Here is a 22,799-nt window from a genome sequence, read left to right as displayed (position 1 = left end):
ACAATAAAAACCCACAGATAGTATATTGAATAGGGAAAAGCTGAGAGCCTTTTCTCTTAGATCTGGAACAAAACCAGCATGCCCACTTTTATCCAACACAGTAGTGGAAATTCTAGCCAGAGGAATTAAACAAGAGAAAGTAATGAAAAGCATCAAAATTGGAAAGAAAGAAGTGAAATTATCTTTATTTGCAGTGGTTATAATCTTATATTTGGAAAAATTTGAGCACCCCACCAAAATACTATTAGAACTGACAAATTCAATAAAGTTGCAAGATACAAAATTAACTTACAAAAATCTGTAGCATTTATATATGCCAACAGCAAACAATCTAAAAGAAAAAGAAAATAATCTCATATATAATAGCTATAAATAAAGTGAAACACATAGAAATAAACCTTCAATTGAAGAAGTGAAAGATCTTTATAATAAAAATCATAAAACATTGATTTAAAAAATTGGTGAGAACATAAAAACTGGATAGTGTAGGAAAAGCTGAGGCAGGAGCTCTTGGCTTGGCATAGCCTGTTGCAACCCATGGAGGAATATGTCACTGAGCCACCATGATGCCTGGGCACTTACAGGCAGGCTGTGGCTGAATGGTCACCAACCACTTTGACCAGTTGTGTGATGATGAAGTGGACCTCTTTGAGGTGCTGAAGTCAGGGGAGAATAAAAAATAAATGGCAGCAGGAGTGACAATGGGGGCCCTGGGGCCAAGAGCACAGCTCAGGCCCTCCAACATGGCAGGCAAACAGCTGTGTAAAGAGTCCCAGAAAGACCGCAAGAAACCACTGCGCCCCAGCGTTGGCGTAGTTGACAAGAAAGAGACACAGGTGCTCATCGTGCGTAAGAAAGAAGGAATAAGATGAGTTGGAAGAAGACCTGATCAACAACTTCGGGTTGAAGGAAAAGTAATTAATGGAAGACCAGAAAGACAATCACCTCTAGAATAAAGATTTGAAAAGCCACTTGAAGAAAAGGGTGGACGCAAATTTTCAGTTTATTGACTGTCGAGGCCGTGGTGGTCTTGGAAGAGGTCGAGGGTGCTGCGGACATAGAATGGGCTGAGGAGATGGATTTGATTCCCATGGCAAATGTGAATTTTATAGGCATAGCTGAAGTGATAGATCTGTCCTGAAACATGAGGACAAACGTGGAGGCAGTAGACCTCACTACTGGGGAACTGTGAAAGATGAATTAACTGATTTGGATTGATCAAATGTGACTGAGGAAACATCTGTAGTTGAATACCATCCAGTGGCAGACACTGAAAATAAGGAGAGTGAAGTTGAAGAGGTACAGAAAGAGGGTCCTAAAGAGATGATTCTCGATGAGTGGAAGACTATTCAAAATAAGGAGTGGTCAAAGTGGAATTTAATATCTGAAAACCAAATGAAGCTGCTGAAGGGCAGCGGAAGATGAAAGTTGTTTTTCATAAATCAAAGAGTGAAGAGGCTCATGCTGCAGATTCTGTTATGGACCGTCTTTTCCAGAAGCCAGAAAAATGATGTAATGTCTCAGTTGAAGGTTAATTTTGGAGAACTTGGCTGACCAGAACCTGATGGTGAGGGAGGATGAGGTACACATGGGTGTGGCAGACGTCTGAACTGCGGCAGCAGGACCGACAAGTGAAGTGGTTCTGCTCCTGGATGACCCAGAGACATTTCCAGCTCTGGCATAACTGGATACCACAAGACAACCCCGGTTTCTCTGTGAACCTTTATGTTCAAAGCTTTTGCATGCTTAAGGATTCCAAATGACTAAGAAATTTTTTTTAAAAGACTGTCATTCATACCATTCACACCTAAAGACTGAATTTTATCAGTTGTTAAAATGAACTTTTCTTGCTACACAAAAGAAACAAATATGGCAGGCAATTTTGTATTTAGAAATATATTGGTAGCAGGGATGTTTTTATAATTTTCAGAGATGACGCATTCTTCATGAATACTTTTTTATTGCTGCTTGCATATATGCATTTCTAAATTTGAAATATAGATGTGAACAGTGTGTATCAGTTTAAAGCTTTCACTTCATTTGTGTTTTTTAATTAAGGATTTAGATGTTCCCCCCAATTACAAACTGGTTTTAAATCTTGGACATATCTCGGTTTTAATACCTACTTTGCATTTTCACACATGGTCAACTGGGACATATTAAACTTTCACTTGTCAAATTTTATCTTGTGTGAAAAACTATGTGTATTTTAATTTAGTTTTAGTATTTTCATTTTGGGAAAAATCTTTTTTCACTTCCCATGATAGCTGTAGTATATATATATATATGATAAATCTTTATATACAGAAATATCAGTACTTGAACAAATGTAAAGCACATTGGTTTATTAACCTTTGCTGCTTGCATGGTTCATTAGGTTCAAATTATAACTGATTTACAATTTCAATAGTTTACTTTTTTCCCATTTTAAAAACCAAGTTAGGCACCTTATTGGTGAAAGTTGTTTAAGCTACTTATTGATAAACACATCCTGTCAAGTCAAGTAGTTTTGTAGTTATGGTTTTTTGCCCCCTCACACTGGGTTGGTGAAATAAGTTGATTTGGCTAATGTGTAATAAACTGTTATGTAAAATCAGTGTCTTGCCATTTGGTATGATTTCTGTGTGTTAAAGGACCTGAAATCAAAACGGTACATGCGTAACTGACAACTCTGTAACCCTTCCTTGTTCTAAAACGACCCAACGGGCACTGGTTAGTATGGCGAGATGGGATAGTATTTTAATTTCTGGAATTTGGAAAACCGACATCTTTACTTTATAAGGTTGGAACAGCAGCACCATCCATGAAATATAAACCAAAATATAAACCAAAATCTTTGCTCTTTCTGAATTTCCTAGATCGCTATTATTTAAAGTTGATGAGTATTTAATCCACAGAAAGTGATAATTATCTTTTCCCTGTTCCTCTATTAGAAAATTAAGTTAATAATGGATTCCTTCAATGGGAGCATCACCACTTACTAAAACACACATAGAGAGAATGATGAATAAAACAGGTTTCCTAGGATTTTCTTTTATTCTTTTGCCATATTTATTGATAAACGGGGAAGGAATTTTTAAATAAGAATCTTTTATCACTTCATTTTCAGTAATCTTCCAGTAAACTGGCAATGTTCAGTTTAAAAAATATTGGAGATCTTCAATGTTAAATATGTCTATTTAGTCAATTGATCCTCACACATGCTTCTAAAAGAGAAATTGTTTGTACAAGAGTTATTCATTTGGATTGAAATTATTTATCTATTACCTACTATTCTGACATTTTAGGAAGGAGGTAATTATTTTTTAATTATGGATAAACTTGTGCTGGTGTTTTGGATCTTATGATGCTGAGCATGTTCTGCACTGGTGCTAATGTCTAATACAATTTTATAATACAAGCATACCTGCCACCCAGAGGCAAGCATTAATTTAGTCCACATGGCCTATTAAGCTCTCTTGAGATTGCAACATATGCACTCCTAAATCAGTGAGTTTAGACTTTTTAAGTATCTAACTCATTTCTGAATATGTATCATGCTAATAAACCTCTTGATTTCCAGCAATATACTATAGAAAATACCTGCTATTAAAAACATTTCACAAGTTAAAAAAAGGACACAAATGGAAAGATATTCAATATTCATATACTGGTAGAATAATAATTATTAAAATGTCCATACTACCCAAAGTAATCTGTAGATTCAATGCAATCTCTCTCAAAATACCAATGACATCCTTCAGAGAAATAGAAAACGCAATTCTAAAATTTATATGAAACCACAAAAGAGCCAGAATACTGAAAGACATGCTGAGCATAAACAACAAAACTGGAAGAATCACATTACTTCAAATAATACTACAAAGCTATAATAACCAAAACAGCATGGTGCTGGCATAAAAACACACAGACAAAAAGAACAGAATAAATCACCCAGAAATAAATCCATGCATTTATCGTCAACTCATTTTTGACAAAGGGGCAAAGAACAAACATTGAGGAAAGGACAGTCTCTTCAAGAAATGTTACTAGGAAAACTGGATATCCCTATGCAGAAGGGTAAAATTAGAACCCGATCCCTGACCATTTACATAATCAAATAAAAATGTCTTTAAAACTTAATCTAATACCTGAAGCTATGAAGCTACTAGAAGAAAACACTGACAAAACACACTAGGATATTGTTCTGGGCAAAGATTTTCAGAATAAATCCTCAAAAGCTCAGGTAGCCAAAGCAAAAATGGACATATGAGATCACATAAAGCTAAAAATCTTCTGTCCGGTAAACAACAAACAAAATGAAAAGCCAATTCACAGAATTGGAGAAAGTATTTGCAAACTACCCACTAACAAAGGATTAATGACCAGAATATATAAGGAATTCAAACAACTCTATAGGAAAAGCAATAATAATATAATTAAAAATGAGCAAAAATCTGAATAGACATTTCTCAAAAGAAGTGGCCAACAGGTATACAAAATAATGTTCAATATCCCTAATCATCAGAGAGGGGCAAAAAAAAAAAAAAAAAAAAAAAAAAAAAAACTACAGAGTTGTTATCTGATCCCAGATAAAATGGCTTTTGTCTAAAAGACAGCAATAATGAATACTGGTGAGAATGTGGAGAAAAGGGAACCCTTGTACACTGTTGGTGGGAATGTAAATTAGTACAATCACTATGGGATAGTATGGGGGTTCCTCAGAAAAACCTGAAAATATAACTACCATATGATCCAGGAATTCCACTGCTGCATATGTATCCGAAAGAAAAAAATCAGTATATCAAAAGGATATATGTACTCCCATGTTCATTACAGCATTTTTCACAATAGCCAGCTATGCAGTCAACCTAAGTGTCCATCAAAAGATGAATGGAAAAAAAAATGTGCACTTATACACAAAGGAATATTATTCAGCTATAAAAAAATGAAATTCTGTCATTTGCAATAATATGGATAGAACTGGAGGACATTATGTTAAGTGAAATAAGCCAGGCACAGAAAGACAATTATCACCTGTTCTCACTCATACATGGGAGCTAAACCAAAACTAAAAATTGAACTGAAAGAGCTAGTGAGTAGAATGATGTTTACCAGAGGCTGAGAAGGGTTAGTGGGGAGGGGAGAATAAAATAAAGATGGTTAATGGGTATAAAAATACAGTTAGATAGAATAAGATCTAGTATTCAGTAGTATGATAGGGTGGCCATAGTTAATCACTTGTTATATTTTAAAACAACTAAATAGAATTGGAGTGTTCATAACCCAAAGGAATGATAAATGTTTAAGGTAATGGATTTCCCAATTACCCTGATTTGATCATTACACGTTGTATGACTGTATCAAAATATCATATATACCTCATATATATTTATAATTATTATGAGCCCATAATAATAAAAAATATATTTTTTAAAAGTCCTAATTAAAGGAAAGCCTCTTACTATCTTTGAGAAATCCAGACTCCTCCTTGCTCTAATCGCATGTGTAGATAGTTCAATTTAGATGCATCTCTTGGATCATTTTTATCTAGCCTTAATCTTTACATTTTAAATTTGAAATACAACTGGAGTACCAGATGTTGGTGAGCTAGAGACCAAGCTGCTGGAATATCTGAAGGTGGCTGGTCAGAGGCCATTCCCTTAGGACCTAGGTTACCTATATTACTCACTTTAGGAAGGCATTCCTTTAAGTGCAACTAAAGTGTGAGCGTTCTTGCAAAACCAAAGTGTGAGCATATCCCATGAAGCATGAGAGTACCCCGCAAAGTGCAAGCATACATCATAAAGTGTGAGCATACTCCACAAATGGGTACTCCATGGAGCCAGATGGGCAGGCTTCCTGAAGGAAATAGTGTCTGAGACACTATCCTAAAAATGAGAGATCTTGGATCTAAAAGGGCTTACCCATGTTAACTTAAAAATCACAAGAATTATAAACTTAGAAAAGGAGACTTTATTTCTTGTAAAGAGTTACAGCTTGCAGTGTGGCTAGCCTGACAGTCTAGGAAGTGCAGCTTCCAGCAGAGGCCTGGAAATAGGCACTTTGAAAAAGGAAGGGTTAGGGAAGGGATTTAGGCTAAATGGGCTAGCCAAGTATACATACTCAACTGATTATAGGACGAGATGTGTCCTGACACGTGAGTATTGAACAAACATGCATATGATATATGACCTATGTTCATTTGGGGGCAGGGGCTTAACATTTAAATGTATTACAATTAGGCCCTATACATAAAAATACATGTAAAATGTCATTTCAGGACATGAATCCACTCAAGTGCTCAACCTCTGTAAACTGGCCCGAACCAGCCCATAGTGAGTGGTCTTCTTATCAGGAGAGAGTTACTGAAATCAGTCTCTTGTCCAACCAAAACTGTAGTTACAGCTAATGGAACAGGGAAGGGGAGCATCTGTTAGTCAGCATTTAATAGTTGGTGAGCTACAACTGTTTCGCCATTGTTTATCCCAGGACCAGTCCTCATTTAGTTGCTAGGAAAAAAGAAAAACCTTGTGGCAATGAGAGCATAGTTTATTCTTTAAGTGTCAGGGTGTGTGACTTAACCCTTGCCTGGCATGACCTTAGGTCTTCTTTATAGTTTGGTATTTTATTGCCATAAAGAGTCCATTTCTGTCAGTCTTAGGAGCTCTATTTTAATATTAATGCCGGTCAGTTGTTATGTCTAAACTGCAAAAGGGAGGGAGGATAATGAGGCATGCCTGAGCTCCTATTCTGTCATGGGTGGAAACTCAGTTTTTAAGGTTTATCTGAGGTCTCCATGGTCGGGAGAGGGGCTATTCGCTTGGTGTGGGGGCTTGGGTTTGCCTTTTTATTTTATACCAAAGTCCTTCCCAGCACAGCCAGGAATATAACTGAGCTCAAAGGGCTCTTGTGAGCACTAACGCCTTGGGCCAGATAGTGTTGGGAAGAAGCACAGAGATCACTTCAGATTCCATCCTCATCACCAAGACCATGAGATTTGCATAGGAAAAAAGGGAGAGCCTTATTTTCTATAAGAAAATAGTCTCCAGATTAGGGAGGCACAGCCTTCAATACAAGTAAAATCGTGCTCTGAAGAACAAAGGGAGGAACTGGCTTAAACGGGGAAAGTTCTCACCTAGTTTCTCAAGCAGATCTGTTTATGCAAATGAAAATTTCAAACTTGTTCAGTTCTGATTGGTCAGAATAGTTGAGCCCTAATTGGGTAGTCTCTATGCCCCATATCAGAAGTCTCTGTCAGATGTTTCTTTCAAACAGACAGTGGTGTGAGGGAGGGATATGGTCCCGGACACAGTTAATCTTGGCATTGACAATAGAAACTGCTTTGACTTGATTGTAGACAGGGAGGTCCTGTGACACTTCTACTTCTACATCTTCCTGATAATGAAGAGTATGTGAATGCTCCCTCATCCAGCCATGGCCACCTGGTTCTGTTTTCATTTTGAGCACCTCAGTTAGCCATGGATAATTCATTCTGTCTGTCAGCCCAGGGCACACTTTAACAAGTTAAAGAGTTTTGTGAATTTTAATCCTGGTTCTTGTGACTGTTGACTATGCAACATGTGAGTAAGTGAGAAGATCATTTAGAAAGAAGCCCATGAGGAAATTCACATGGCTAAGGGCAAAATGTGTATTATCCAAGAGATTTCCCAGAGTGTTACACCCTTGATTGAATGCAAGGAGGTTCTTAGATGAAACTGAAAGTCACTGAATAATAGGGACTATAAAGATTATACCTTTAATACTTTATGTTAATACATTCTTCAGAGTACTCTGATCTTAATCACTTTGCATTCATTTAGGTTTCTTCTGTTCTAGCATCCCCTTCTGACTGTTTGGACTGATGACAGTATCTCTGAAGTTTCATTAAGAGGGACCCAATGTCAGCCACTACAGAGTTCCAGGATTGACAAACTTTTTTGTAAATGTCAAATAGAATTTTTTTAGGACATAATATCCCTTTGGATCTACTCACCTCAGTCATTGAGTAAAAGCAGACATTGTCAACATGGGTGTGGCTGTGTTTCAATAAAATTTATTTACAATAAAACAAAAAGCAAAAAGCACAGACATTAAGCTACATCCAGCCCAGGGGCTACAATTTATTCTCCCCTGGTTTAGATAACCAACAAGTAATAAGAATAACAATGTTTTATGAGTGGTATGTGCTTGCAACTGATCCAAGTTTATATTTCAGCATAGAAAAATCCTCTGAGGTAGGAACAACTATTATACCTTTTCTCATTTCACAGGTGAGGAAACTGAGTCATAGATAAATTAATTCGCTTCGGCTGAGGTCCCTCAGAAAGAGGCAGAATTGGCTTCTGGACGTGGGTAGCCTGACTCCAGGGCCCGTGTTCAAACCAGGGTTCTGAAGAACTTCACTATGTACGTGTCATTAAGTATTTTTTAGAGTGAAGTAATTTAAAACTGGTAAAATGTAGCACTAATTAGCTGCCTTCGATTACTTCAAATGGAAACTTTAAAATATGTTGATTTGTACATTGTCAGTCACAGAAATTTAATTTTTTAAAGTGTCTACCCCCACGCTCCCCATTCCTCGAAAAATATTCGACGTGTTAACTCTGAATGCGTTCTCCAGCAGCTATTACAATACATCAATAAATAAAATTTAATCTTCCTGTGGGGTATTTTATTTCACTTTTTTTAATCAAAAGAAGTTTTCAAGGAAATGAGTAATACAACTATTAACCTTCTTTTTTTCTGCTCGAAAGCCAACAAATTCATTATTTAAAATGAGAGCAAATAGAGCATTTCAGTGAGTAGAGTATTCTCCTAGGAATACTCCTTGCTTAAAAGACATCAGAAGTTTTCAAATTGAGGTAGGGAAGATCATGTCACATTCACAAATAATATTGTGCCGGAAGAGTCAGGTTACTTAGCAAATACAGGTCTGTTTGGTGTCACTGAGTAGTTTCCTTTGTCAATAATGACTTGAGGAAAGCAAAATGGAACAGCTGCATTTTACTTGTAATGGGAACTCATGAAAGTGAACTTTGTGATGGATGCTAAACCGTATAAACCTTAGGACTTTTAAATGATGTCCATACTTCACTTCTTGCTTTTCTGGATTCATGGGTGGCTGAATTAATTAAAATCTGCAGTCTAGCTGGTTTCCTAACATAAACATTCCACTAAGAAAAGATGATAAATTATGCAACAAAGAACATGTAAAACCTTTGTAAAATTAAAGTTACCTAGTTAAGTTCTAGAAATCTATTACGCAACAATTTGTATATAGTCAACAATATTTTTAATCTACTTTTATGGAGGTTTTAAGTTATGTGTTTTTTGCCACAATAAAAAAAAAAGTACCTAATTACAAAGAGATGTTAACCATATTTATGGCCTAAAATTTTTTTTTTTAAATTTTATTTCTGAGGGAATGACAATGATCCACTTACTGATCACTTTTGTTGTTGGATAAGAATCATCATCTGAAGCAGAAGGATCACAGTAACAGAGAGATAGATTAAGTATGTGACGCAAAATCTTGGTCAAGGTTAAAAGGGAAAGAGAGAGATAGCAAGAACTTCTTCCAAAATTATAAACCCATTCCCTTATACTCTATTTTGTTTTGTTTTGTTTTGTTTTTTTTAGATGGAGTCCTGCACTGCTGCCCTGGCTGGAGTGCAATGATCTTGACTCATTGCAACCTCTGCCTCCCAGGTTCACACGATTGTCCTGCCTCAGCCTCCTGAGTAGCTGGGATTACAGGTGCCCACCACCACACCTGGCTAATTTTTTGTATTTTTAGTAGAGATGGGGTTTCATAATGTTGGACAGACTGGTCTTGAACTCCTAACCTCATGATCTGCCTGCATTGGCCTCCCGAAGTGCTGAGATTACAGGCGTGAGCCACCATGCCTGGCCTTAAACTCTTTTTTTAAGGCAGTGCCCATTATTAGACATGTCACATACATTCATGTTTTCTGAAATTTTCTCACGTCATTAAAGTCTAAACTATTGTCCAAAATTATGCAGAATTATGAACAAATGTGCATCAGATCAATAATAAAATCTTTAAATATTTTAGAATTTAAGCTTAGTTTGAATGTCTTAATGTATGAATGTTGCCTTGTAAACATAAAAAAGTCTTACACTAAAAAAGACCAAAGTATACCATTTATGATCATACATTACTAAAATAATATATTCAGGAAAGATGATTATGTTTCATGTGTATTTAAGTAGAATTGGAAGACCTTAATAAAATTGTTTTTTCCTCAAACCTGAAACAGACTCTTGGTGGACTTACACGTTCTGGCTGCGTGATTGTCAAATGAACTCATCTTGATCAGTATTGTAATGGTATCAAATGCATGTATGATGATAATTGCTTAAAATGTGCCTTTTTTGTGTAATAGCACTAATTATCAGCCACCCTTACAATGAGTACATAATTGCTATTAATTTCTTTGGCATTCACTGTAGTTACATTAATCACAGTGAGCTCATTTGACTTTAATGTGAATAAAATATGTTATGCTATTGGAATTCCATTGTAATTTATCAGTAAATAATGCCCACTGATTGTGAAACATCACTGTAAACTTCTCTCATAGAAAGTAAAGGCTTTTGTAGCTGCCTCTCAAATCTAAATAGCTGTCCTTTAGTTCATGATAATGAGGTGTTTACCGAAATAGAAGAAAACTTGAAGAGAAAGCGTCTATCAAACTAAAAGATTAAGTTTCCGAGAAAAAGATGATTACAATTTTGTTTATTAGTTTTGTGATGACTATGATAAAATAATTTTTCCAACAGTTTGAAAGTATGTTCACCAATAAGATGATTAAAAGTGAGAAGTCTAGACACAGGCTTCCAGGTTGTGTAACTTGCTAGCTGTATGACATTGGCGATTGACCACCTCTGTTAACAGATTTCTTAGCTCTGAAATGAGAATAAATGCAGTCCCTAAATTAGAGGAGTTTGTAAGAATTATACATAAAAACATTAAGCACGATGTCGGGACATAGTAAATACTTGATAAATGCTAATTCCTAATATTACTGATAGTAATAAAGAATAAACTTGAAGTTAAAGAATAAACTTGAAGTAGATGAAATCTATGAAACCTCTGTTGTTTGAAATATCTGTGCTGACTTTACAGATTTTTTTTTTTTTGAGATGGAGTCCCACCCTGTTGCCAGGCTGGACTGTGGTGGTGCAGTCTCGGCTCACTGCAACCCCCACCTCCTGGATTCAAGCCATTCTCCTGCTTCAGCCTCCCAAGTAGCTGGGACAACAGGTGCGCACCACCATGCCCAGCTAATTTTTTGTATTTTTAGTAGAAACGGGGTTTCACCATGTTGGCCAGGATAGTCTTGATCTCTTGACCTCGTGATCCACCCACCTCAGCCTCCCAAAGCGCTGGGATTACAGGCGTGAGCCACCAGGTGCAGCCGATAATTTTATAGGACTATTAAATAAGCAAGTTTTATTTTATCCCAATTTTTATTTGTTTACTACAAAGAATGAGATTTCTTCACAATTGGTTACATTTGGCCCTGCGGTTGGTTAAACTGGATTATTAAGACAGCCACAGGTTGCATTTCTCTCCTTTGTCCATCACAGTGTTTTCTGTGTATGTCAGTCTGCTGCTCATACCAATGAGCTATTCTATGTAGGATTGTTTTTGCCTCTTTATATCAATCTTACCTTGTTTCAGTCTCTTCAAGTTAATCAAATATATGTTTCTTCCTCTAAGTGAGTCCTTTGTTTAAAGCACTTTGTTATTGCAAGCTAAGTAATGTCATTTATAACAGAAGAAGAGCATTGTTTGTCCAAGGAAAGCAAAATATCCTCTGGCAAACTGACAGATATTCCTGTTTGCTGACTGGCTGAATTTAAATTGACTTGTTTGGCATATACTTCCCTGACAGAACATTCTTTCTGTGCTAGATGCTTCTGCTGACAACACTTTCTTGCATATGCATACCATTAAATAATTGCTTCTGGACTTTACGTTTCCTTTAGCTGTTAAAGAAATATATATATTAGCTTATAAAGTTTCTTTTTTTCCTAAAACTCAATCTGAGATGCTATATAGAGAGAGTAACCTCTGGATGAGTCTTTTGTCTGTTTTCCTATATGTTAGGAGAAATTATTCATGCATCAAATGACATCATGGTTTTTCATCATCCATGATTTACTGGTATATTTGAACATTTGGGGAAAAGTTCACTTCAAGTCAGTTGAATTTTTTTCCCCTCAAATGATGTAGAATGAGATGTATTGATTTTTGTGCACTGAGAGCATAATCCATCCTAACACTGTAGCCTCCCATAAAGTATCTCAAAATTGTTGTGGAAACAAAGCAAATCTTATGTCTGAATGAAGGGTACAGTATAAAATAAGGGTTAATGAAAATACATTTTAGAAATAGGAAATACAATTAGGGGTGACATATTATTATCTGCCATGAGGGATTCTTCAGGCAGCCAGGAAAAACATGCACACAGCTCTTCTGGTTTTGTCATCATACCAGACTTCCAATTATTAAGGAATTCAGAAATAATTGTCACCTTAGGGCTCTAAAGAGTAGCATGAATTAAGGTTGGGTAGTTATAAACACTGCTATTGGAGGACAACCTGAAGTTTGCATACCTTGTTGCCTGAGAGAAAGCCCAGGGTCAAACAAACTCATATAAGTTCTTCTGATTTTTAAAGTGCAAAAAAACAAAATAGTTATTATCATAACACAAATATTTATAAGAACAGTAGTTTCATTTTAATCTGTAGTACATGAACCATATTAATGTTCAATTGTCAAAATTTTATCACCTACTGAGCTCTATAAGGACATAAATCTTTTTACATAATGTGCCACGCAGTGTAATCATGCCAGATATGTCCACTTAGGATACAGAGCTCTTCAGGTCTTATGCTAATGGCACAACTGCTAAGTAGAAACAAGGAGATAAGTTACAAATGTGGAGACATGGAAGCTACCACACTTGATTGATTAGTTGTGGGGATAAATAAAAGATGGTTTTAAAGAGTCGTGGGGCAAGAATTTGTGGGATAAAGCTTAGAGACTTGTGGCTTCAGAGCTTTAAGATGCCTTTTATCTGTCTGAAATTACGAAGTGGCAATTGCATTTATGCGATTAAACAGTTATTTCAAGGTTGTGGGAAACTATGAGTAAATATAAGTGATTGTTACTCAGAAAGATTCTGCACCAGCCTGTGATTTCTTTTGCTGTTCCAAACCCCTGAGAGAATTTTCAAATATTTATATAAATGAAAAATTGTGTCATTTTGAACATGGTCAGCCATGTTCTTTTGTAATATATTTTGTAATATAAACTAACTAAAACGTAAGCATTATATAATTTAAGTTTTACAAAGGCAAGAATGTCTGTCTGTTACTTTGTGATGTATCCCAGGAGCCTAGAACAATCCCTGGAACACACTAAGTGCTCAGTAAATATATGTTGATTGAATGGAGTTTGTCTCTGAGAGAGTATGTGGTAGGTATCTTTACTAAGACTATTAGCTTAGACATTAATTTCCTTATAAAAAAATTATCTGGTTCTTCTAACCATGAGATGTCAAAAGAAAATTTTCATTTGTTTTCTGTTTCTGTGTAAAATGGACACAATTCCTCCGTATTGTGTGTTAGTTAAACACATGGGCTCTGTAGCCAGAGTGCTTGGGTTCTAATCTCAACTCTACCATTTACTATCTGTATTACCAAGGAGAAGATACAAAATTTTTCTGTACTACTGTTTCTGTAACAGGAAAAAGACTTTAGTAAGAGTAGCTAACTCATGGAGTTATGAGGATACATTTAAAGTGCCTAGAAGATAATTTAACACATAGAGAACACTTGGTAAAGTATGGTCAATCTTATTGCTGGTATTACTGTGTAACAGCTACAATAAATTTTCTTATGCTGGACATCTCCATTTTGGTAGAATTATTCCACTGACTAAAGCTGAGTTATTTTTTTGGCAGTCAAGAACAATCTCAATGCTATGAATTGATTGTATCTATATTCACATGACTTATTTACACTTACACAGTATTATTGTAACTTGTTTTTATACCTACATTTTCCACATCTACACCACAGCTTTTCTGGATAAACACCTTGTCTTATTTATTTTTCTTTTGTTGAAGACAGGATAATGTCTGATATACAGACTAGATGCTTATAAAATACGTTTTGACTGATGAATAAATGAATGAATCAACATGCGAGTATTTGTCTTCTCTGTGTATTCTTCTAAATACACGGATAGCACTTTTTCTTCTCTGGTCCATATACCAGGAGATTAGTTGGTACAAAACTAAATCTTATACAAAATGAAGATTTAAAGTAATAAAAAATTCACATTGATTTCTAAAGGTCAAAAATTTAAAGATGTAGGTCTGTGTACCTCTATTCACATATTAAAGCATTATCTCTTAAATGTTTTTTAAAGTTATTTTTATTATACTTTAAGTTCTGGGATACATGTGCAGAACCTGCACATAGGTATACTCATGCCATGGTGGTTTGCCTCACCCATCAACCCATCATCTACATTAGGTATTTCTCCTAATGCTATCCCTCCCCTAGCCCCCCACTGCCCAACAGGTCCCAGCGTGTGATGTTCCCCTCAATGTGTCCATGTGTTCTCATTGTTCAACTCCCACTTAGGAGTAAGAACATGCAATGTTTGGTTTTCTGTTCCTGTGTTAGTTTGCTGACAATAATGGTTTCCTGTTTCATCTCTGTCCCTACAAAGGACATGAACTCATCCTTTTTTATGGCTGCATAGTATTCCATGGTGTATATGTGCCACATTTTCTTTATCCAGTCTATCATTGATGGGCATTTGGGTTGGTTCCAACTCTTCGCTATTGTGAACAGTGCTGCAATAAACATACGTGTGCATATGTCTTTATAGTGAAATGATTTATAAACCTTTGGGTATATACTCAGTAATGGGATTGCTGGGTCAAATGGTATTTTGGTTCTAGATCCTTGAGGAATCACCACACTGTCTTCCACAATGGTTGAACTAATTTACAGTCCCACCAACAGTGTAAAAGCATTCCTACGTCTCCATATCCTCTCCAGCATCTGTTGTTTCCTGACTTTTTAATGACTGCCATTCTAACTGGTTTGAGATGGTATCACATTGTGGTTTTGACATGCATTTCTCTAATGACCAGCGATGATGAGCTTTTCTTCATATGTTTGTTGGCCATATAAATGTCTTCTTTTGAGAAGTGTCTGTTCATATCGTTCACCCACTTTTTGATGCAGTTGTTGGTTTTTTTCTTGCAAATTTCTATAAGTTCTTTGTAGATTCTGGATATTAGTCCTTTGTCAGATGGATAGATTGCAAACATTTTCTCCCAATCTGTAGGTGGCCTATTCACTCTGATGATAGTTTATTTTGCTGTGCAGAAGCTCTTTTAGATACAATCTATCAATTTTGGCTTTTGTTGCCATTGTTTTTGGTGTTCTAGTCATGAAGTCTTTGCCCATGCCTATGTCCTGAATGGTATTGCCTAGGTTTTCTTCCAGGGTTGTTTTGATTTTATGGAATTTTGTTCAAAACATTGTACAGAAAAAAAACTTTCAAATTTCAAACATAAAATGACTTGATTAATTCAAATCTGTAAAACTGAGTAGTTACCTAAAAGAGTATTTAGTAAAGATGTAAAGAAGGTTTTGTTTTGTTTTGGTTTTTTAGTTGACATTAGAAATTACTACTAAAAATTAGATATGTGAATACAAATGTAAGTTTTTTAAGATAAATAACCCCTTGCGGTTCATGATATAATCTCTTAATTAACCTTTAGCATCTAACATAATGTACCTGGACTTTGGGTCACTGAGTTTTAATTTAAAAATTCAGAGAACTCCTTTCTGTATTAAAATAATAAAATTTTAGCATTCTTAGAAATTTTAAGAGTAGACTTTCAATACGAATTCTCCTCATTTTCTTCATTCTGGAGTTTACGTTTGTATATCAAAGTATTAAGTTTATGTAGCAATGTGTTTTGGTCATACACAAAGATACTGTTTCACATACAAAAATCATATATGTAATTTCTTTGGGGAGCAATAATTTTAAATTGTTGATGCACTTCAAGTCACAGAAAATGTCAAATGCTTTCAAAACTGTAAGAGGCAGATTCATGTTCAACAAAAACTTTCAGGATTTTAATCTTTAAGTAAAGTAGCAAACCTGAGATTTGATCCATTTTTTTCCTACTCTCTGTCATTACCTTCTCAGTGCCTATGACATTTTGACATCTTATCAATGATTACAAGCATTTACATATTATTCTCAATCATTCTTTTTTTATACTCAGTAAAAGACATAATGGCAAAATTCAATACATTCAAAAAATAATACCTTGTTTCAATTATATTCAGATTCTGGTTATTATTTTTGGCAATGTCATTTTATTCAAATAAAATATGAAATCTTCAGGTACATTTTAAAATTCTAATTTTATCAGTGCAAAAGCTCTTGCACATTTTGTATTTCAAATGATTAAAATCAATGATTTTTTTGCTTAAGGCAAATTAAATTAGTATTATAATCTAATAAAATTATATAGGGCAAATTAATTTAAGGGCTGTTGTTCTTCTGGGTTTAGTAAACAACTTTTCTTTGTCCATAGTTGTATTTTAATGCAAAATGTGTAAGAATTTTATGTACTGAATAGTGTTTTTTAAAAAAAATTATTCTAACTTAGAGTTTTAGCTCTGCAATAAGTTAGTATTTTGACCTATCTACTGTCATTTTACGATTATACATGTTTTGAAACAGGTATAATTTTTGAAACAGGTATAATTGCAACAGGTATAATTTCTTGTATTCCTCATAAAAAATAATCTGTGTTCTTATATGTTATATTGGACACAAATAAGTAACATGTTGTATTTCAATGCAGTGATTGCACCATGTCATTTAATTTGCTTTTTTTATTTGTTTCTATTTGGGGCATTGGCTAGCTAGATTCTTCTTCCTTAATGCTATTGATTACAAATAGATTAATATATATTATTTGACTATCATATTCTAAGGCATTTTCTTTAAGACGCAATTAACATTCCTTACTTTAAAAAATGTCCTTGTCAAAAATCACTTATAAATAAATATTTCACATTAAAAGCACAATTTTCAAAATTGCATGAAATTATATTCATTTATTCAACCTTCTTAAGCTCTGATGATTGTCTTAGCTGAAAATAGTGTAGTCTTGAAGATGTTCATTTTAGAGCTCATGAATGCCAGGATTTATAGAAAATGTAAAATAGCCTATAGCATGAAGAGAAAGAACACAGTCTCCTGCAGAGATTAAGTATCTTTAACACCACCACTAGCTTGTCTTGTCTGTGCCTGGAACAATAGATACTTCCAATCTATCATGACATTCCGATGACAGTCTTTATTTTTCATTGTCAGTTAAAATACAGAGAAGAGTTTTCCTTGAAATTTCCCCAAAGTACCAGATATACTGTAATTCCCAGTTGTGCACTTGTTTGCAAGGCAGAACTAAAGTTAGCTAGAATACTCCACTACTTATTTACACAACAGGCACCAGAGAATTTCACAAATGTAGACTCACCCATTGTTTTCTTTAAGCCAAATCTGCTAAGTTATTATGTAAAGTTTGGACAGTGAAGCCTTCTCATCTCTAAATGAAGAACCATTCTGACTAATGTTTCATTTTAAAATTATTCTGGTCTAGTGTTTAAGAAACCTAATTTACAATATAGCCACAATAGGCTTATTGAATATATTTTGAGTGACAGCTGGTAAAATTTTCAGACTCTGAATACACATGCACATTTTCATCATTGTTATTTTGCCAATATATTAAGAACATCTAATTTCAAACATTATGACTGTCATCAAATATATTTGAATTATTTTAGAATATTTTCCTTTAAATAAAACTGATTTAGTAAAGTCAATACTAAAATACTACAGTTTGCTTTTACTAATTTTTATTACAAGTATATATCATGATGCTTGGTTACTTTATATAAATATATTTTGTAATGGCTCAATTACACAATACAAGCTAAAACATAAAGATAATATAAATTCAATGAAAGATTAATTTTAAATGAGAAAGACTTACGCTCATAAATGTATATTATAAACTGCAAGTAATATTTCTGCTTTATAAGTAAAAAATACATCTTTTAAAATGTGTTTTGTCAGGAGTAAAGAGAAAGTAGTCCAAGATAATGCAAGGAGTGTGATTTGTTTGATTCTTCACTTCTGTTACTAAATTTTAATCAACTTGAAATGATATACAGGGAGTATATCAGATTTATAGAACTTAACAATAAACATTTAAGGTTGTATTATATATTTATTTCAAAACTAAGAAAAGGTACTGAACTATTTAATTTAAAATATTTTCATCCAAGTGTTACTGCATTCTTATGTCCATAAAAATACTAGATAAAATTCAAACCACATAGATTTATTTTGACCTTCTTTGTATTTATCAATTTACGAATAACACTTAAAAATCAGATCATGGATGTCGTTGAATAGCACGGTAAGTCTTTACTTAATTTATCTAACCGCTTTCCACATATATAACATCCATTTTATCCACTATATGCCCTCCACCACTTTTATGTTGTTCCCCTACCAGGTGTAATTTACTACGTCCTTTTGACCTAACACAATGCAGCCTTAAAGACATGCTCCCACTTCTCTTATTCATTTATTCATTCATTCAACAAAATTCCTTTGAGTACCTTGTAAGTGATAAGTGCTTGTCTTGAGCTTTGATGGTAAAGAAGACATAGGTCATGTCTTCTGAGAGTGACTCCTCAAAGATTCAGAAGTTCTCCTGAAACACCTAAGATGGAAGAAAGTTCTCTATCCTATAGAAATGCTGTAGCACTCATAGTCTGTGAAATCTTTTTGGAGGTCAAGTATTGTTCTGTCACCCAGGCTGTAGTGCAGTGGCTCGATCTCAGCTCACTGCAGCCTTGATCTTCTGGGCTCACGTGACCCTCCCACCTCAGCCTTCTGAGTAGCTGGGACCATAGGCGCATGCCACCATGCCTGGCTAACTTCAGTATTTTTCTTAGAGATAGGGTTTGGCTATGTTGCCCAGGCTGGTCTTAACTCTTGGGCTCAAGCAATCCCCCAGCCTCAGCCTCCCAAAATCCTGGGGTTATATGCATGAGCCACTGTTTCTGGCCTCATCTGTGAAATTTTATCACTGAGTTTATTCAGCCACTCGTTATAACAAATATCTTTTTGTGTGTATATCTTGTCCTTAAAACTAAATTATAAACACTATTTCCATGATATCGCAGTCAATAGGGTATTACACTAAGTTGGAAATCAATAATTACTTGTGGAATTACTCTCTGCCCTAAACTTTTTTTCATTATAGAACTTCCTACCGCATCACCCTCTGTCTCCTTATCTTGTTTGATTTTACTTCACAGTACAGATGAACTACCTGGTGTATGACATGTTTGCTAAGTTTTTTTCTTTCCCCCAAATACAGTATAATGTAAATTCAGTGACAGCAAATACTGTACAATTGTGCTTTATTTCCTTTGTCTCAGAATGTCTGGTACATTTTAGATGCTCAATTAATATTTATTGAATGAGTGAAAGAATTTGTTTTATGTCCACTCAGAGGCCTTCTTTTATTTATATTTTTTGCCAAGAATAAAATTGGGGGAAAATTAGTGTTATTCTAATTGCATAGAGTGTATTATGTCTTTTAGATAAAAATTAATAAAATAAAATATAAAAAATGATTTCAAAATTTGAAACTAGATTTTCGAGTACAACTAAATCTGGTATATGTTTATTGGAGCTTGAAAATATGGACTGCCTAGCTCTAATTTGAGCACTGACAACCTTCTATCCTGAGGATAGTATGTATATTTTTAAATGCCAAGAGCAATTTTAACACTAGCTGTTGGGATGCAGAGAGTTTGAACTATATTCACATGCCATTTTTTTCAGTGTTGTTAGAAAAAATAATCTGGTTTATATTCATATTTCATGATAATTTTTATGTAAATTATTTTATTGCATCATTGTTACTGTAATTGCCCTTCTTCCTTCTCTCAAACAGGCATGGGTTTATGGCATACATTGTATTTTCACAGATCACTTACATGATGCATTTAAACATGTAATGCAGACTGAGCAGATGGCACATTTTGCAGCTTCATTTAAGCTGTGAAATAATGCTTCTCGAATTTGAGTACACATTTTTGATCCTAAATTTATGTTTAAAATTCTAATATACCACTCACTATATTTGATCCATCCTTAAAAGATGATGATAGGCTGTCTCAATTTTGATCATTTTAATAATGTAAATATAGTCCATTAAATGTATTTAAAAGAGTTGACTCTAAGTCAATCCAATAAAGCAAACATTTATCAGTCAATTCTGGCAATTTGGTTAGTTGGTAAATATTAACCAAATCATTACAGATATCTTAGAACAAAACTTTAATTGTTCATTTAATTTGTCTACTGACTGTTTTTCCTTCTTTTAAAGTACCACATTTCTTCCTGAATCTAAAGCTATTAATCCATTTTTTTTTTTTTATTCTGCCCTCTTGGTGTTCATTTTGTTGCTCACTTCCATAAGGATACATTGCATTTTCTTCTCAGTTCTGGGGTGTTTACTAGTGGCTACTTGTGGCTTTGTATCTTTGTTTCTCTTCTTTCATTTCTGTGACAATGTTCATTACTAAAGTGATACATGTTTTTTGTTTGGTAGGTTATTTGTTTCTTTTAGAAAACACTGTCTGCTGGTTAAGAGATTTGTATTTTCCTGACTGAGAATTTTTCCCTCTTATAGATAATAATAACCTCTCTATGGTGGTCCTTGGTTTACCATTCTGTTGCCCTATATCACGCATGGCTTCTGCATAGAAGTTTTCTGAACATGCTGCTGTAATCAAAAGGCTTTGTGTGATTGCTTTCCTAAAGAATATTTTTAAACAATTTCTGCCTTTAGAAAAAAAAGTTGCATAATCATGTTTGTGTTAAATCTTATTTATTTACAAGACGATATAATTTCTTCAAGATGTCTCTGTATTTGTGGTCCATGTTAGTTTAATGTATCATGTTTTAAGAACGCTCTATGTTTCTTTTTAGCTTTACTTAATTGCATCCTCATATAAGTAAATAGATTTGATAGTATTCCAGTCTGTATTTGAGACTATGAGAAATAATCATCACTAAAAGTTTCCAAGCTTATGAGACAGGAATCGCTTAAGGTGCAGCACATAGAGAAGCAGAAGTTTATTCACTTGAGTTGCATACCATAATGCATTTGGTATGCATTACGGGTTACATGCTTACCAAGCTAACATCTGGTTCTACATCCATGAACATATATGGTATGGGGAAATATATTTCTCACAACATAAGAAGCTCCCAGACAAAAATGTGTGTATGTACTACTATTTGGGTCCCTTAGGGCTCTTTTTAGTTATTTTCATTGAGTAACCACATCCTCTTGTTTAGAGCATTGTGCTAAACAAACTTTTCAAAAGTCCAAATCTCATTATGATACCCCATACTTAAAACCAACAAAAGAATTTCCATCATCTTCAGAATAAATTCTTAAATTTTTTCCAAGATAAACAAAATCTTTTATACTCTGGACTTTGACAATATTTCCAGACTCATCTTTCTCTACATTCATATATCACTGTTTACTTTGGCTATATTTAATTCTTGAATTTTCCTTAAATGAACTGTTACCTAATTTCCTTGACTAACATTATAATATCCTTTGATCCTTGAATGTGCTCAGCCTCACTTCCTTATTCTGTTCAGAGTTAATCTTTTTTTAACTTTAGGGATAAAATCAAGAGACAATATTTGATGACATCTGTTTCTCTATGAGTTCAATTTTAATTAGATGTCCATAGTGTGTGTGTTCCCATTACATAACTATATTTATTATCTGGCAATGTGAAATTATTTAATATATTTTTCTGCAAATTTGAGTTTCTATTTTTTGTTAGCAGGAAACATGTCTTATGTATCCTTTTTATCTCCCACCCTTGGGAATTAAATATGCTTAACAAATGTTTCCTTAAAATAGTTATATAATATCTAAAATATATTCAGAGTATCTCTGGAATAGATTTCAGAAATAAGATACTTGTGTGTTGGCTGGGCATGGTGGCTCACACCTGTAATCCCAGCACTTTGGGAGGACAAGGCAGGTGAATCACCTGAGGTCAGGAGTTCAACACCAGCCTGGCCAACATGGTGACAACGCATCTCTACTAAAAAGTACAAAAAATTAGCTGGACATGGTGGCGGGTGCCTGTAATCCCAGCTACTCAGGAGACTGAGGAAGGAGGATCGCTTGAATCTGGAGGCAGAGGTTGCAGTGAGCCAAGATCGCACGACTGTACTCCAGCCTGGGCAATAGAGCTAGACTCCATCTCAAAAGAAAAAAAAAAAAAAAAAAAAAGATACTTATATGTAAGGATACAGATATTGTGTTGTTAGATATTTCACTGAAGAATGAATTAATTTACCATGATACACGTAAACTATGTTATAATTTTTAATGACTTTGTCAATTCAACAGGTAAAATGTGACATATTAAAGTTGTTTAGGTTTGTATTCTCTAATATTGAATTCTTATATTATTAACTACTTATATATTTGTATTTTTAAGTTGTTTCTTTTTATGTGAATTTTATATCAGGTTTTGATAATTACAGATATTTAAAACTTAGTGTTTTCCTATTTTATTATATCCTCTTAATTTTAACTTTATTATCA

General features: G+C 34.4%; 1 pseudogene; it reads left to right on the top strand.

Annotated features, from left to right (window-relative positions):
- Window positions 1-566: 566 nt before the first annotated feature.
- Window positions 567-1,684, top strand: LOC108527085 (plasminogen activator inhibitor 1 RNA-binding protein pseudogene; annotated as a pseudogene).
- The last annotated feature ends 21,115 nt before the right edge of the window (window positions 1,685-22,799 follow it).

Source organism: Rhinopithecus bieti, unplaced genomic scaffold (genome assembly GCF_001698545.2).
Source record: "Rhinopithecus bieti isolate Rb0 unplaced genomic scaffold, ASM169854v2 scaffold_3316, whole genome shotgun sequence".
In the NCBI taxonomy this organism is placed as follows: Eukaryota; Metazoa; Chordata; class Mammalia; order Primates; family Cercopithecidae; genus Rhinopithecus; species Rhinopithecus bieti.
This window is presented reverse-complemented; position numbering and strand designations above follow the sequence as displayed.